Here is a 15262-nt window from a genome sequence, read left to right on the forward strand (position 1 = left end):
TTCTATCAGCAATCGCTTATATTGGCACAACTCTTGCTGAATGAATCTGAGGTGGCTTCTCAGTTGGCAAAGCCACCCTAACACGATTCTGTGCTTTCCACTTTTTCCTACCCTTTATCATTGCAACCCTAGTTACAGGACATCTTTTATTTCTCCACGAAACTGGGCCAGACAACCCATCAGACTCAACTCTGAATCCGACAAAATTCCATTCCTTTCCTACTACACGACTGACGATGTCATAGGATTCACATTCACAGTGTTGGCCCTCCTATCTTAGTTCCCTTCTCACCTGACCAGACAACTCCCCCCCAGCCAAACCTCTAAACATACCCCACATACTAAGCCAGAATGATAATTTCTTTTCGCATATGCAATCCTCAGCTCCATCCCCTGCAAACTTGGAGGAGTCTTAGCCCTCGCGTTCTCAATCTTAATTTTAGCCTTATAGCCAGTCTTACACCTATCAAAACAATGCAGCATGTCCTTTCATCCCCTCAGCCAGTGTCTTCTATGAGTGTTGGTAGTAAACCTATTCATCCTTACATGAATCAGAGGTCAACCAGCTGAACATCCTTACTTTACATTTCTATTGGCATTGATCATCTATTTCTCTATTGTTCTTTTTCTCTTCCTACCAGTAAACATAGCAGAAAACAGAATCCTGAAGTGAAGAGTCTTATGGTATAACTAATTTCTCTGGTCTTATAAACCAAAAATGGAAATAATTTTCTCTAGGACCTACCAACTCAAGGAAGAAACAAAAAGCTACACCATCGGTACCCAACACTGAAATTCTCATTACATTATTCCTTGATACACATTCATGCAGTGTAACCCCACATTTATAACTTATGTACGTCATACATTAATGCATGCCCCCATTAATAAATGTACTAGTACATATATATGTATCATAGGACATAGATCATTACATGTTTAATCAACATTAAACTCCTGTCCCAGGAATATCAAGCAAGTGTAATAAATCCAAACCGTACATAAACCATCAGTTCCTCACTCCACTCTAACCCGTAACAACACATCTATCCATCCCCCAAGTCCCGCGATTCTACCTTACATAATACACTCACTCCATCATTAGGACCCTGTTAAGTCAAATACATCCTCATCAATGTGACTGTCCCTTCTCCCCCACTCAAACTGTCAATCGACCATCCTCTGTGAAACCATCAACCCTCTAGACAGGGATCCCTCTGCTGACTCAGGGCTTGTAACATGTGTGGGTTTCTACCAGTGGGCTTTAAAAGACAGATATCACTAGGGCCATAAAATTGAGATCACCCACTCATTCCCCTTAAATGAGACATCTCCATGGACTAATGTCTAATCAGCCCATGCCCAACATAACTGAGGTTTCATGCATTTGATATCTGTTTATTTTTGGGGATACTGTGACTCACCTTTGCTGTCAAGGCATGGTCTTAGTCAATTATAGATGGACTTAAAAATGAAGTACCCTTACTCCATGCAAAGAGAGTTCAGGGGGAATTCTTTATAATGCTCAAAGGACATAACCTTACATACACAAACACATACGTACACATGCATACATATGCATGTGTACACGTGATTTTCAGCAAGTATCTATTTACAACCCCCCACCTTTCATTAAAATATTATTTACCATATAAACCTAAGTGCCTGTATGATGTATATCCCCATTCCTGCCAAACCCCCAAAACAAGAATTATGCTTATACTCAAAATAGTATATCAACACAATCACACAAAACTTATCACATTCCTAGGATGTATAAAATATTCTACCTTCTCCTATTCTCTTACATTCTTAGATCACGCCCACCCTACGAGCCTCCCATATACCTAAAGTTAATGTAGCTTATACGTAAAGCAAGACACTGAAAATGCCTAGAGGAGTTTTATAACTCCATAAACAATAGGCTTGGTCTTGGCTTTTTATTAGCTGTTAGAAGTATACATGCAAGAGTCATCACACTGGTGAGAACGTCCTCTAAACCAAAAGGGTTAAAAGGAGTAGGTATCAGGCACACTACAAAGTAGCTCATAACACCTTGCTTTGCCCAGCCCCCTGGGAAACAGCAGTAATAAAAATTTGACAATAAAGGAAAGTTTGATAATCATGCAACAGACAGGGTTGGTAAATTTCGTGCCAGCCACCGCCGTCATACAATTAACCCGAATTAATAAATTCCCAGCATAAAAAGTGTTTTAGAAAAATAAAAAATTAAGATTAAATTTTATCTAAGTTATAAAAAATTCCAGATAAAACATGAATCAAAAATGAAAGTAATCTTAATACATCTGAGCACACAAAAGCTAAGACCCAGACTGGGATTGGATACCCCGCCATGCTTAGCCATAAACATGAAAATTCATACAACAAGAATTTTCACTGCAGAACTACTGGCAACAGCTTAAAACTCAAAGAACTGGACAGTGCTTTATACCCACTTCTATAATCAATATTCCCCAATCTACCTCACCACTGCTTGCTAATTCAGCCTATATACCACCATCTTTAGCAAACTCAATTATGGAATTAAAGTAAGCACAAGTATGTCACATAAAAATGTTAGGTCAAGATGTAGCCCATGAAGTGGAAAGAAATGAACTACATTTTCTTATTAAAAGAACAATCAATGTAAGTCTTTATGAAAGTTAAAGACCCAAGGAAGATTTGGTAGTAAATTAAGAATACAGAGCTAAATTGAACCAGGCTATGAAGCATGAACACACTGCTCGTAACCCTCCTCAAATATTCAAAATTTTAAAGCCTAAAATCAATGCAATATGAGAGGAGATGAGTCATAACCAGTAAGCATACTGGGAATTGTGATTGGAAAAAAAGCAGCTTAAATCAAAGCATCTAGCCTGCACCTGGAAGGTTTTAATCATCAGTGACCACTGTGAACTCATTCTAGCCCCCAACGACCAAACACAACTACTTTAGAATCACAGAATAGGACATTTATCTGGAAAAGTATTGGAGGCAGAAAATTTTTTTCCAGCACTGTAGAAACAGTACCGCAAGGGAAAGATGAAAGATATTAATAAACTGTAAAAAAAATGCATAGATTATCCCTACGACCTTTTGTGTAATGAATTAACTTGGCAAAGCAAACTGAAGTCAATCACCCCAAAACCACACGAGCTACTTCTAAGCAGCTACCAGAGCAAATTTGTCTATATGGCAAAATACTGAGATTTAGAAGTAGAGAGGTGAAAAGCCAACCGAGCTTGGTGATAGCTGGTTGTCCAAACAAGAGTTTTAGTTCAGCTTTAAGTTTTCCAAAAATATCTTAGTTCAAATGAAAACTTAAAACTTAATTTAAAGAGGAACAGCTCTTTAAAACAAGGAAACAACCTTCAACAGTGGGAAAACAAACAATTTTATCATAGTTTGCCTAAAAGCAACTGCCAGTGAAGAAAGCATTCAACCCCTTTAAATCCTAATTTCAATAAACCCAAATAAATCCCTGTTTAACAACTGGATTAATCTATACTTATATAGAAGAGATAATGTTACTATTAGTAACAAGAACTATTTCTCCCTACAAAGCTTAAATCAAACTTACATTTGATTCTTAACAACTTAAGACAAGACTCCCTATTAATTATCTTATTAAAAGTATGGTTAGCTCACACCAGAGTGCTATTCAGGAAAGACTAAAAAAAAGGAACTGGGCAAACATAAATCTCGCCTGTTTACCAAAAACATCACCTCTAGCATGCCAAGTATTAGAGGCACTGCCTGCTCAGTGGCAGGTCAGTTTAATGGCCTCGGAATCCTGGCTGTGCAAAGGTAGCACAATCACTCGTTCTTTAAATGACTCCTATGAATGGCCAGATGAGGATTTAACTGTCTCTTGCTTTCATTCAATGAAATTGACCTCTCCGTGAAAAGGTGGGGATAGACTAATAAGACGAGAAGACTCTACAGAGCTTTAATTTATTAATTTACTGTGTATCATCTTAAGGACATAAAATAAAAGAATTAAATTAATAATAATTATGCTTGAGGTGACCTCAGCGAACAACAAATCCTCTGAATGATACTAACCTAGACACAACAAGTCAAAGCTCATCATCATTAATTGACCCAAAACCTTTTGATCAACAGACCAAGTTAGCCTAGGGGTAACAGCACTATCCTATTTTAGAGATCATATCGACAATAGGGTTTATGACCTTGATGTTGGATCGGGACATCCTGATGGTGCAGCCACTATTCAGGGTTTGTTTGCTCAACAATTAAAGTCCTACGTGATCTGAGCTCAGACCGGAGCAATCAGGTCAGTTTCTATCCATTAAAAATTTCTCCCAGTACGAAAGGACAAGAGAAATGAGGTCAATTGGCCAATTACACCTCAATAACTAAAAGATGATATCATATAAATCTTATAGTTATTTCAACCACAACCCAAGAAAAGGGTTTGTTAAGGTGGCAGAGCCCGGAAATTCCATAAAACTTACAACTTTACATTCAGAGGTTCAACTCCTCTCCTTAACACTTATGGTGATAATCAGCTTCTTTTCCCTGAAAATGTAGGCTTACATCCTTCCTGCACTAATTAACCTTATTACAATCACTGTAATTTACATCACTCTTATCCTAGGAACATTAATTACTCTACCCAGCTCACACTGGCTACATACATGAATCGGCCTAGAAATAAGTATATTAGCTATAATTCCAATTATAATAACCAGTTCCAACCCTCTATCCACGGAAGCCAAAACCAAATACTTCCTAACCCAAGCAGCAGCATCAATAATCCTATTATTCTCAGTCATCCTAACCATAACATACTCAGGCCAATGAACCACTTTCTATTCTAAAAACCAGGTAATCTCATTTATATTGACCCTGTCCCTAAATTATTATTAGAATTTTGGATGCAGGGCTCTAGCCAGCGACAGAAGCTGTGGTGTCCTCTAGGAATAAGTCACTAATGAACACTGAAAGGAAAATGCACAAAGCCTGACAGTGCCATGCAGATCAAACTTCTTGAGAATAAGATTATTGGAAAATAGAAAGCAATTTATGAAGGCAGGGAGGGAACAAGGGCAGAAGCATGGGTTTACTAAACAAACTGCAACTAGTTTTATTTAAAAATGTATTTCTCTGTGGGGTCACACTGTCAAAAATTTTAAATGAGAGTTTGTAGGGTGACAGGTGAAATGTTATTTTGCAAAAGAGGGACGTGTCTCTAATGCTTTCGGGAAAATGAAACAGGGGCTCCTGTTCTCCACCTTGTGTGCACGTGTACATGCGTGTGCGCGTGCGCGTGTGCGAGTGTGTGCACGTGTGTGTTTCTCCTCCTCCTGACTCCAGTGCCCCTCTGGATCCCTATCTGCTTGCTGCTCCTACCCCTTACCCCTCTCCAGGGCTATCGCTCTACCCGGGGCCACCTGCAGCCCCTGCCATGTCCTCATATCCAGTCCTCCTCTGGGCAATCGAGGCTGGCACTTCAGGCTGTGCCAAAGCAGAACCAGTTCCTGTCTTTGTTCCACCCACCACTGTGACCCCAAGCTCCACTTTCCACAAGACAGGGGCCTAGATTTTCAAGTGGTATTCAACTGTGCGAGTGAGGGGAATTCACAAGACCTCTCGAGCAGCGGTCTCTGTAAAGCAGGTCAGCCCTCCCTGCCTGATGTTCTTCCAAAGCAATGAGGGTCTAAGGTTGTCCGCGGTTTCTCAAGCTCTTCACCTGTCCTGCATGGAAGGATAGATAAGTTTCTGTACGGCAGAAACTCCAAGCTCGGAGTCAGCAGGAAAAGTGTCAGTCACTGTGCCCCAGGCATGCACACTTCCACACACTCACACATGTGCATCCCCAAGGCAAGGACTAAGTGGTTAGGAGTCATTCCTGAACACAAGAATTTGTTCTTAGTTTTGTCTTTTGTATTTTTGTGTTTGACAAGTTTCCTCCCTCGAAAATGTACTAATTTTACAAGGAAAATACAATAATCGAAATAAAACATAAGCAAGATATATTTTTTTGTAGCACATCTCATGCTCTAATTTAATAAAACTTCAGAAAGAATATTTTCTAAGTGGCCCATGTGATTCATTTATATTTAACTCTATAGTTTTGCTCTTTGCCTCATAGTACTACTAATTTACATATTAAAATCAGTAAAATATTTATATATATTTAAAATGTGTCTTTAAAGGTAGGCCTCATAAAGAGCACTGATTTGCATTTGCTTGATGCTCAGTTTGGAGCATTATATTGCATTAGAGATTTATTTGTCTCATCAACATTTATTGAGAAATCTGATTAATGCATGAATGTACATTTCCTCTAGGTAATCACAAAATTATCCCTGAATCCTACACAGATCAACAAAATATGCAACTCACACATCAAAGGGGCTCCCTTCTCAGGTGAGCTCAGGCTCTGGATTGGCTCAGCTTTACCCCTGAAGTGGCACTGCTCTCCTGTCCCCAACAACAGGAGCCACACCTGAAAGCGTCCTGGGATTCTCACACTGAAATAAATGGGACAAAGCCTTAGGAGTACATGTCAGATTTATTTTGGTAAATAAAGACACAGGTGGGCTTAGGCACAGATTTGGAGCTTATACTCAACGCCATCCTCCCTTGTTATTTCTTACTGTTGATTTATCACCCAAGCCAAGAGCTCCTTCTTTTGCAAAGTGAAGAACAAGGTGACAAATATCATGGTGTTTACTGTTCAGCACAGCTGAAAGGAACTGATGGGTGGATCACTTTTCTTTTTTTTTTTTTAATTTTTTATTTAAAGAAAAGGAAACAAAAGAATACATGGAGATTTTAAAAAAGGGTAGAAATGATACAAACTTACAGAAAAACAAACGGTAAGAAATTGCTGGTTGATAAGTTACACATTGTCATCTTAGAAGTAGCTGTTCATGTTATGGAATTAAAGCATTTAGAATGACATTCATAAAGTGACACTACAAACCCTTCTGCTCTATGATCGAATAAGAGCTCAGTAACATGGTTATCAGTCCTACACATTTGTTTTACTTCTCAAAGAGGGTAAGATTAAACGTATCAAAACAGAACATAGCAGTTAAAAAAAACAATTTAAAGAAATACAGATTTCGTAGGAAGCCCACTGGAGATCTTGATTGTCTATCTAACTGTCTCTAGTTTTTTACAAATAGTTGTCCCCATCTTCATCCACCTTATATACTTAGTGTATATTATAGAACTAATCAAATCATTGAAGACTTTTTAGGTCCTCAAGTACCAAATTAGGGAAGACAATAGTAACTACCAACTCATCTCTCCTTCTCTTTGTGATAGCTGTCCCCATCTCTACATATGCTGAAATTGAACTCAAGAAACCAGTCCAATGTCATTCTAATCAGCAAACATTAGTATTGCTAGAATTTCTATCATAATGCTACTAAATTAGCCTCGGGTTTCTTAGTGTCTCTTCCTCAGAGTATCTGTTCATTACATCTTACATTATATAATCTGTTCCCATAAATAATTAAAAAGAAAAAAAGAACCCATGTGTGAATTTCTACATATATATCTATCCTCTCTGTGTTATAGGGAATACCAAGTCATAGCAAGACAGCAAAACAATTTCCTAGAAAAACATGCAATGGATAAAACATGTAAGACCACAATATAGATGATCTTCCATAGTTACTATGTTTCCTCTTGTTATTTTCAATAGATTTGACCACCACACTGGCTTATTATAGTTAAATATAGTATCACCTATTTTTATAAAAACTTAACTTTGGCAGCATTGTAGGGTTTGGAAGCTGTTACTAATTAATACCAGTATGGATATTCTTTACAACTTGTCATCCTCAGAGTAGTTGCCTCTACTTTTAGGGTTGATACTGACAAGCATACCAATTTCAAATAAAATCAGCCATGGCCAACCCATAGTCTTACGAGTCAGATTCAATTAAGATCAGTCATAGTAAGACAATGTAAGTATTATAGGATTTCAGTTTAAGTTAATAGGAAAGTAAGGATAGTTACCATGGTATAGCCTGCTATTTTTGGGTCAAGATGTCTGTGTCCTCAAATCTGACATGAGCGGACAGACCAGAACAAATTAAATTCAATCTAAATATGGTACTAGGGCTACTGTGTCTTTTAAATCGTTATACACCATTAGCAATGACCTCTGCTTTTTTTTTTAAAAATATAGTTTCAGAGCTGTCTCTACTAAAGACTAGCTTACCGTCTCTGCCTCATGTCTGCTACTCCACTTTTCTGCTATAATTTGTCCACCTTATTCCCTCATTCCACTGTCTGCCCCGTTCACTGAGGCCTCTCTGCCACTGTTGCTGGAATCCTGGTATCTCTTCCTCTCTTTCTCTGTAATGTCCTTCAGCGCTCTCTGTAGGGTTGGATTGGTGGCCACGAACTCCCACAGTTCCTCCTTGTCTTGAAAGTATCTTATTTCTTCATTAATTTTTAGAGAGAGTTTTGATGGATATATGAACTTTGGTTGCATATTTTTTTCTTTCAGGACTTGGAATATTTCTCCCCACTCCCTTCTTGACTTAAGAGTTTGTGTTGATAAGTCTGCTGTTATTTTGATAGATTTCCCGTTATAGGTAACCTGCATCTTTTCTCTGGCTGCTTTTAATATTCTGTTTTTTTGGTGGATTTCTGGGATCTCGATTATTATATGTCTAGGCGTAGATCTGTTTTGGTTGTAGGTAGCTGGTGTTCTGTATGCTTCTTTTATCTGGATATCATTTCTTTTTGCTATACATGGGAAATTTTGCTTTAATATCTCTGTGAATATTTTTTGTATTTCATTTTTGGATGTTCCTGCTTCCTCACTCACATTCTTTATTCTTAGGTTATGTATCTTTTTGTCATCTTCCAGTTTTAGAATTGCTTCTTTCTGGTTCCTTGTTATTTTTAAGAGGCTTTTTCTTTCATGTTCATATGTCCTAAATCTCTCTTCAAGTTTCAGAAGGCTGTCTTTAGTTTCTGTCAAGGCATTTTGCCAATGTTCAATGGAGTTTTTAGTTTCCTGATATTCTCTTTGGATCTGTTTCATGTATTCTAAGTTACGCTTAAATTCTTCTTCAGATGCTTCTCTTTCTTTTCTGATTTCCTCAGTTCTTCCATATGTGTTCTCTTGGGCAGGGCTTGTCATTTCTTTAATTAATCTCTTTATATCTTGCCTCACTTGGATCAGGAGTACAGCTTTAAATTCCTCTATGAGATCATGTAGGTACTTTTTAATTTCGGCTGATGCTGTGTCGAGTAGTGGATGGTTACTGTGCTTGTTCTCTTCAGTGTTTAGTTCTCCTGGGCTTATTTTCTCCTGTTGGGCAGCTGGAGATTTTTTTTTATTTTTATCTCTTGTCATGTTTCTGGTTTCTTTCAGACTGTCCTGGAGTTCTCTGGCCCTCTCCGAATTGCTTAGGGCCTTTCAGAAGCGTGCTGGCTTGAGTTTTGGCTGTCCTCCCCAATTTACTGTTATCTGGGGTAGACTGGGATGCAGGGGTGGTACAGGCTAGTCTCTAGCCTCTGTGCCAGTTAGTTACTAAATTAGGCTGTACTTTCTGGTTGTCACTGAGTTGTGACTATTTTGTATCCGCTCATTGGGCCCCAAGCAGAGGCTTGGGTTAGCCCCAGTATCTCCTGCCAGTTCTCTTTGTACCAGAAGCAGCTGACTAATGTCACTATGGCACAGGGTTCTGCCCAAATCCCAGCTGTTCTCTTCCAGACCTCTCTGTGTCAGGAGCACCAGCATAGCAGAACTGCCCAAACTCAAGATGTCTCCCACCAGTTCTCTGTATGAGGCTGAAGCCAACACGTACTCAGGCTCTGCCCAATTCCAAGATGCCTTCCACTAGCCCTCCCTACAGGGGGCTCAGTGACGCCACTGAGCTGTAGGTTCTGCCCAACTGTAAAATGGCTGCCACCAGACTCTGTGTTATTGATGTCCCCATGGTGGCGGGCACTGTCCCATTCCAAGATGTTCTCTGGCCAACCCCGGCAGTCTCAGGGTCTCCAGTACTCACCAAGGTCCACGCCGCCCACCTTTCCCACGTTCCTGGCACAGCGCGGATCGGTCAGAGATCCGCGCAGCGTGCACTCCCAGTACAGCACAGAACGGTCAGAAATCTGCGCAGCGCCTGGTACAGTGCGGAGTGGTCAGAAATCCGCGCTGCGTGCATTCCCGATACAGGGTGGAATGGTCAGGAATCCGCGCTGCGTGCACTCCCGGCTCAGTGCGGAACCGTCGGAAACCTGCGCGGCGTGCACTCGCGGCACGGCGCGGAGCAGTCAGAAATCCGCGCTGCGTGCACTCCCGGCACAGTGCGGAGCAGTGTTTGGCTTTGGAGCTCGAGAGTCTTTCACAATCTCCTCTGGTGTAGCGGGGCAGTCAAAAGCCAACACAGCTTTTCCTGTTGGGTCCATGGGTTAACTTGTTGATTTAAAGGCGCAGGATTTGCATCTTCCCGTTTTCAGCCTTCACAGTCTCAGCACGACTTTAAATCCTCCAGCTGCACTGTCTTGGTTAATAAGAATCATTATCCATTTGTCTGGCCCTCTCCATGTTGTGATATTCTAGCTTTTAATATGATTTCTCCGGAGAGACTCTCCGCCCGATCCTCTAGTTAGCCGCCATTTTCTCCTCCCAGTCGGGTGGATCACTTTTCTCAGCACACAACAGCTACCCTTTCATTATCAGTATGACAGGGAGCCTGTCCAGACCTTGTCCCGGTCCAGGAAGTTTATATCTGTAATCCCAGGAAAAGTTATTGGAAATCTCATCATTAAATTTCAATCTGCCATTTGCAGTGCAATCTTCATTGAGCATAAAGAGACAAAGACATATCTGCAGTTGTGGGTAGCCAAGGGGTTCTAAGTCCAGGCAACTAATTGGAACAAAGGCCTCAAACCAGGGCTGACCTGGAATTGTATTAATTGATCAAGTGTGAAGTGGCTTGGGCTTGGGTGACCGTGAGGGTAGCGTGAAGTACATGAGTGTTGGTAGCTGGGCCAGGTAGGAGGCACCCTGGCACCTCTGCAATATGCAGAGAGAGGCATGCAGAAAGAGTCCCCGATTCTGGCATCGGGTAGCTTCCAAGTCTGGAGGAAGCTGCAAACCACAGTGTGAGGAAGTCTCTCAGGTTTTGGGTTGGTTGGTTTGGCACTGATGTCCAGCTTTTCTGCCCTGGGACATCCCAGCCTCTTTCTCAAGACCCAGTCCCACTTGACCATGCATCCCTTGGTCTAGCTCACACTATAGTAGGGAGCTATAGGCAAGGTGTTGCTTCAAAGGCTGTGCATCACCGCCTCAGCCGTTTGCATTGCTTAAAGCCAGTTGAGGGCATTTTCCTAGCCAGCTTTGAATGTATCAATACATGGAAATAGACAAGAATTAACCACAATGGTGACAAACTGTCCTCTTTCAGGAGGAACCATCCTGCCTGGTTTTCTTCTTTTCCACAGAATGGATGGAATTTATGGCCGTGAAGACAGCTGATCCTGAGGATTTTTAAAGTGAGAGCTTGGCTTCGAGAAAACAGCACAGAAGTACTCCTTGGCCTTCCTATTTGCCCCCTTCTCTGTCAGAGAAGGACCTGGTACCTGGACTCTCCTTGAAATGACCTGAGCCCTGCACAAATGGAAACTGATGACACAGGCCTCGTCCCCAGCCTCAGTTCCTCAATAATGGTCCAAGATAGTGTGCCGAGAACTAAGATTTGGTATCAATTCCAGGGTTGGTGTTAGAAGCCAATCTGAGAGAATAGCCAAGAGCTGTGGTGAGGTCAGTGGCCTTCGGTGATGGGAGGACGGGATGGGAAGGCTCCTCTATTCTGCCACTCCACAGGGCCTCACATTCTCCTTCCTCCGTACTCCTACAGTAATGAAGGCTGAATCAGTCCTCCAAAGCCAGATGCTAGAATACACGCAATCTGGATGTGAACAGGGAGGTCAAATTCTTTATCCTAAAGGGAAAAAGAGTGGTGTCTATCCATTCAGGAATATTTATTGCCCAGTATACACCAGACACTTAACAAATACTGCTGTGCTAAATTAAAGTACTTTAAAAAAACTGTTTGGGTCTGGGAAAGAAATCACATAACATCAGCATAAACAACACAATTGAATTTGTCAAAGCTTCAAAAAAAAAGTATCAGGCGTTGCTTCATCTGGCAGGATGCTCCAGACACAGTGGCCTTGAATTCGAGGACCAGGCACATGCCAACTTCCCTCCTGGGAAGCCTGTCACAGGCCCTGGACATCTGCTGAGCCCTGGAAGGGAAAGGACAGCACATGGTTTTGATGACACCTGGTGGGTGCCTGTTCCATCGCAAACGCTGTTTAACTCCCCTGAGGAGCAGCAAAATCCCCTGGGCACTGTTTCCCCAGGTGGGTGGAGGGAGAAGCCAGTAAATCCACATCTAAAACACAGAGACGATGGCTGTGGTCTTCTCAACCTTGACAGGGGGGTGGGAGCAGCTTCACGGAAGCTTCCACAGGCCTGGTCATTCTAGTCTCTTTTCACAGATTCCTCCTTGTATCCTTCATCTGTTTCCTGCTGCATCTACACCATGATATTTTCAGTAAATCTCTGAGAAAACTGTCTAAGGACAAATTACTAAGAATCTATAATATGTATAACCTAGATATCTTTGACTTTCTGGGAAGAGTAAACAAAGGTGGGAAAGCCACAATCTAATGACATTTCTGAAAGCATACCGTGAAGATGATGTGTTAGGGGATGCCCACCACTCCAGGGGTTCACGCACAGCAGAACTTTGTCATCCACATCACAGTTATAATGGTTAATGCTGACCATGAACTTGACTGGACTGAGAGATGTCTTGGAGGTCAGTAAAGCACACTTCTGGGCATCTCAGGGTGGATCGTGGAGGTGCAGCTTCAGAGACTACATCTATCTGGTCACTGACCACCTCCACATCTGCGCTCTGCCCCATCTCTGCTTCCCAGATCTCATTAAGTTGACCATCTTTCTTCTGCCACACCCTTTCACCACGATGTCTGTGCCTTGAAAGGAGCTGGACATGGACTGAAACAGGCAGCTGGTTTAGAAATATTATAGGCAGTCAGACAGGGCTGGGCCCTCGAAGGAGCCAGCGCAGGAGGCCAGGCGCCTTGCAGTTGTAAGGAAAACAGGCCCCTCTGCTGTGGGTCAGACCTCAAAACAAAAGATAAATCAAATGTACCCACGTACTTCCTAAGGATAAACATGAGGAATTGATATTCTAAATAGGTCTCTATTATCCCTAGGAAGCCAGATTTCATCACCCCAACCCTCTGTAGGAAGAGTCTCTGCTCTTGTATTTTTTAAAATTTTATTTAAGGAGAAAAAGAAAAAAAAAAGCAGAAAAACGATACAAGTTATACAGAATTTCAGAAAAAAAAAATAAACAGTAGGCAATCACTAGTTAATGGATTACATATTGTCATCTTAGAAATATTTGTTCAAGTTACAAAATTAAAGCATATAAAGTGGACATTCAAACAGTGAGATGCAAACAGTTCTGTTCAATGATCCAACAAAACTCAGTAATATCATTGTCTATCTTATACACTTAAATATATATGCAGTTATATCATTTAGAGCACTTTCTTTCCCTCTCTTTTGTACAATGAATGTTACACATTTTGCGTTTTATTACTCTCACAGTTCTTATTACTTTTTTGGAAGAGAGTAAAACCAAATGTGACATAACCGAACAGAGTCAGTCAAATCAAAAGGGTGGACATAATAGATAATGTAAAAACATAATACAAGGTGATCAACAATGGTTACCATAATGCCTCCTGCTATCTCAAATAGAATTGCCTATATCATCAGTTATAATAAAACTGAACAAAACAGTAGATAACAAAACCAACAAAACCAAAACATTGGAGACATTACAGGTCTTCAAAAGTAGATAATAGTCAACCAGAATGGGCATCATAATGAATCCCACTATCTTCACAACTGTTGCCTAAACTTTCGAACTTGGTACTATTAAGCAAAACAGAATAGAGGAAAATGAGTCAAAAACAAGATGGTGAGAGCAATACAGGGCTTCAAATCAAGTTAATAGAAAATCAAATGGGTTACTATAATACATCCTGCTATTTTTTATTTTTCTCTTAATTAAAAGGATAAAAATAAAAAAGTAAATAATAAAATGGAGATTGAGATAAAAGAGGGCATAACAACAAAACAGCATAGATCAAAACATAACCATTTAAGCAGAGTAGTGTTTCACCACAAGATAATCCCGACATAAAAGTAGTTACCATATTGTCTCTTTCCTTGAAATCTTTGAGTATAACTTCGTATACTGTAGCATCAAATATATCAAAACAATGTAAAACCATTTAAGAGAATGACAGCATTACAGGGTATTTAGAATCAACTAACAGAAAATGAACAATAGTTTCTGTATAATCTCCTTGTCTATAAAAGTTTTTGTTTATACTATCACATATAATAAAATCCAATAAGACACAACATGTTAAGACCTATGGCGACAGAAGAACAAAAGCTTGATGATACTTTAAGATGATATTAAATCAGCATTACCTATTATGACATCGTTTTCTCCAAAATAGCTGTTCCTATCATCCAATCTTCTCTGCCTCATTTCTGTTGAGCTCTTTTTCTGTCATTAGTTGTCAGTTTGTCTTCTTCATTTTGTTTTCTGCTCCATTCATTGTGGCCTCTCTGCCACTATTTCTGGAATCTTCGTATTTTTCTTTTTTAGAATATCCTGCAGTATTCTCTGTAGAATTGAATTGGTGGTTGCATATTTCCCTAGTTCTTCTTTATCCTGGAAGCACCTTGTTTTTCCATCAATTTCCAGGGATAGTTGTGCAGGATGTATCAGTCTTGGCTGGAGGTTATTGTCTTTCAAAGCTTGAATTATTTCCCCCCATGCTCTTTGTGATTTGATGGTTTGTGCCGAGAAGTCTGTTATAATTCTGATGGGTGTTCCCTTGTAAGTGATCTGTTTTTTGTCTCTGACGGCTTTTAATATTCTGTTCTTATATTGCATTTCTGGTATTTTGATTATTATATGCCTGGGTGTAGCTCTGTTTGGGTTGTAGGTGGCTGGGGTCCTATATGCTTCATACATCTGAGTATCTTTACCTTTTGCTAAATTAGGAAAATTCTCCTGGATTATTTCTGTGAATAGCTTTTGTAGTTCATTTGTTTGTGTCCCTACCTCTTCTTTTATGTTCTTAATTCTTAAGTTATGGATCCTCTTATCATCTTCTAGTCTTTGTATTA

Source organism: Cavia porcellus, unplaced genomic scaffold (genome assembly GCF_034190915.1).
Source record: "Cavia porcellus strain 051 isolate PalLab524CR breed Dunkin Hartley unplaced genomic scaffold, mCavPor4.1 scaffold_14, whole genome shotgun sequence".
NCBI classification, from domain to species: Eukaryota; Metazoa; Chordata; class Mammalia; order Rodentia; family Caviidae; genus Cavia; species Cavia porcellus.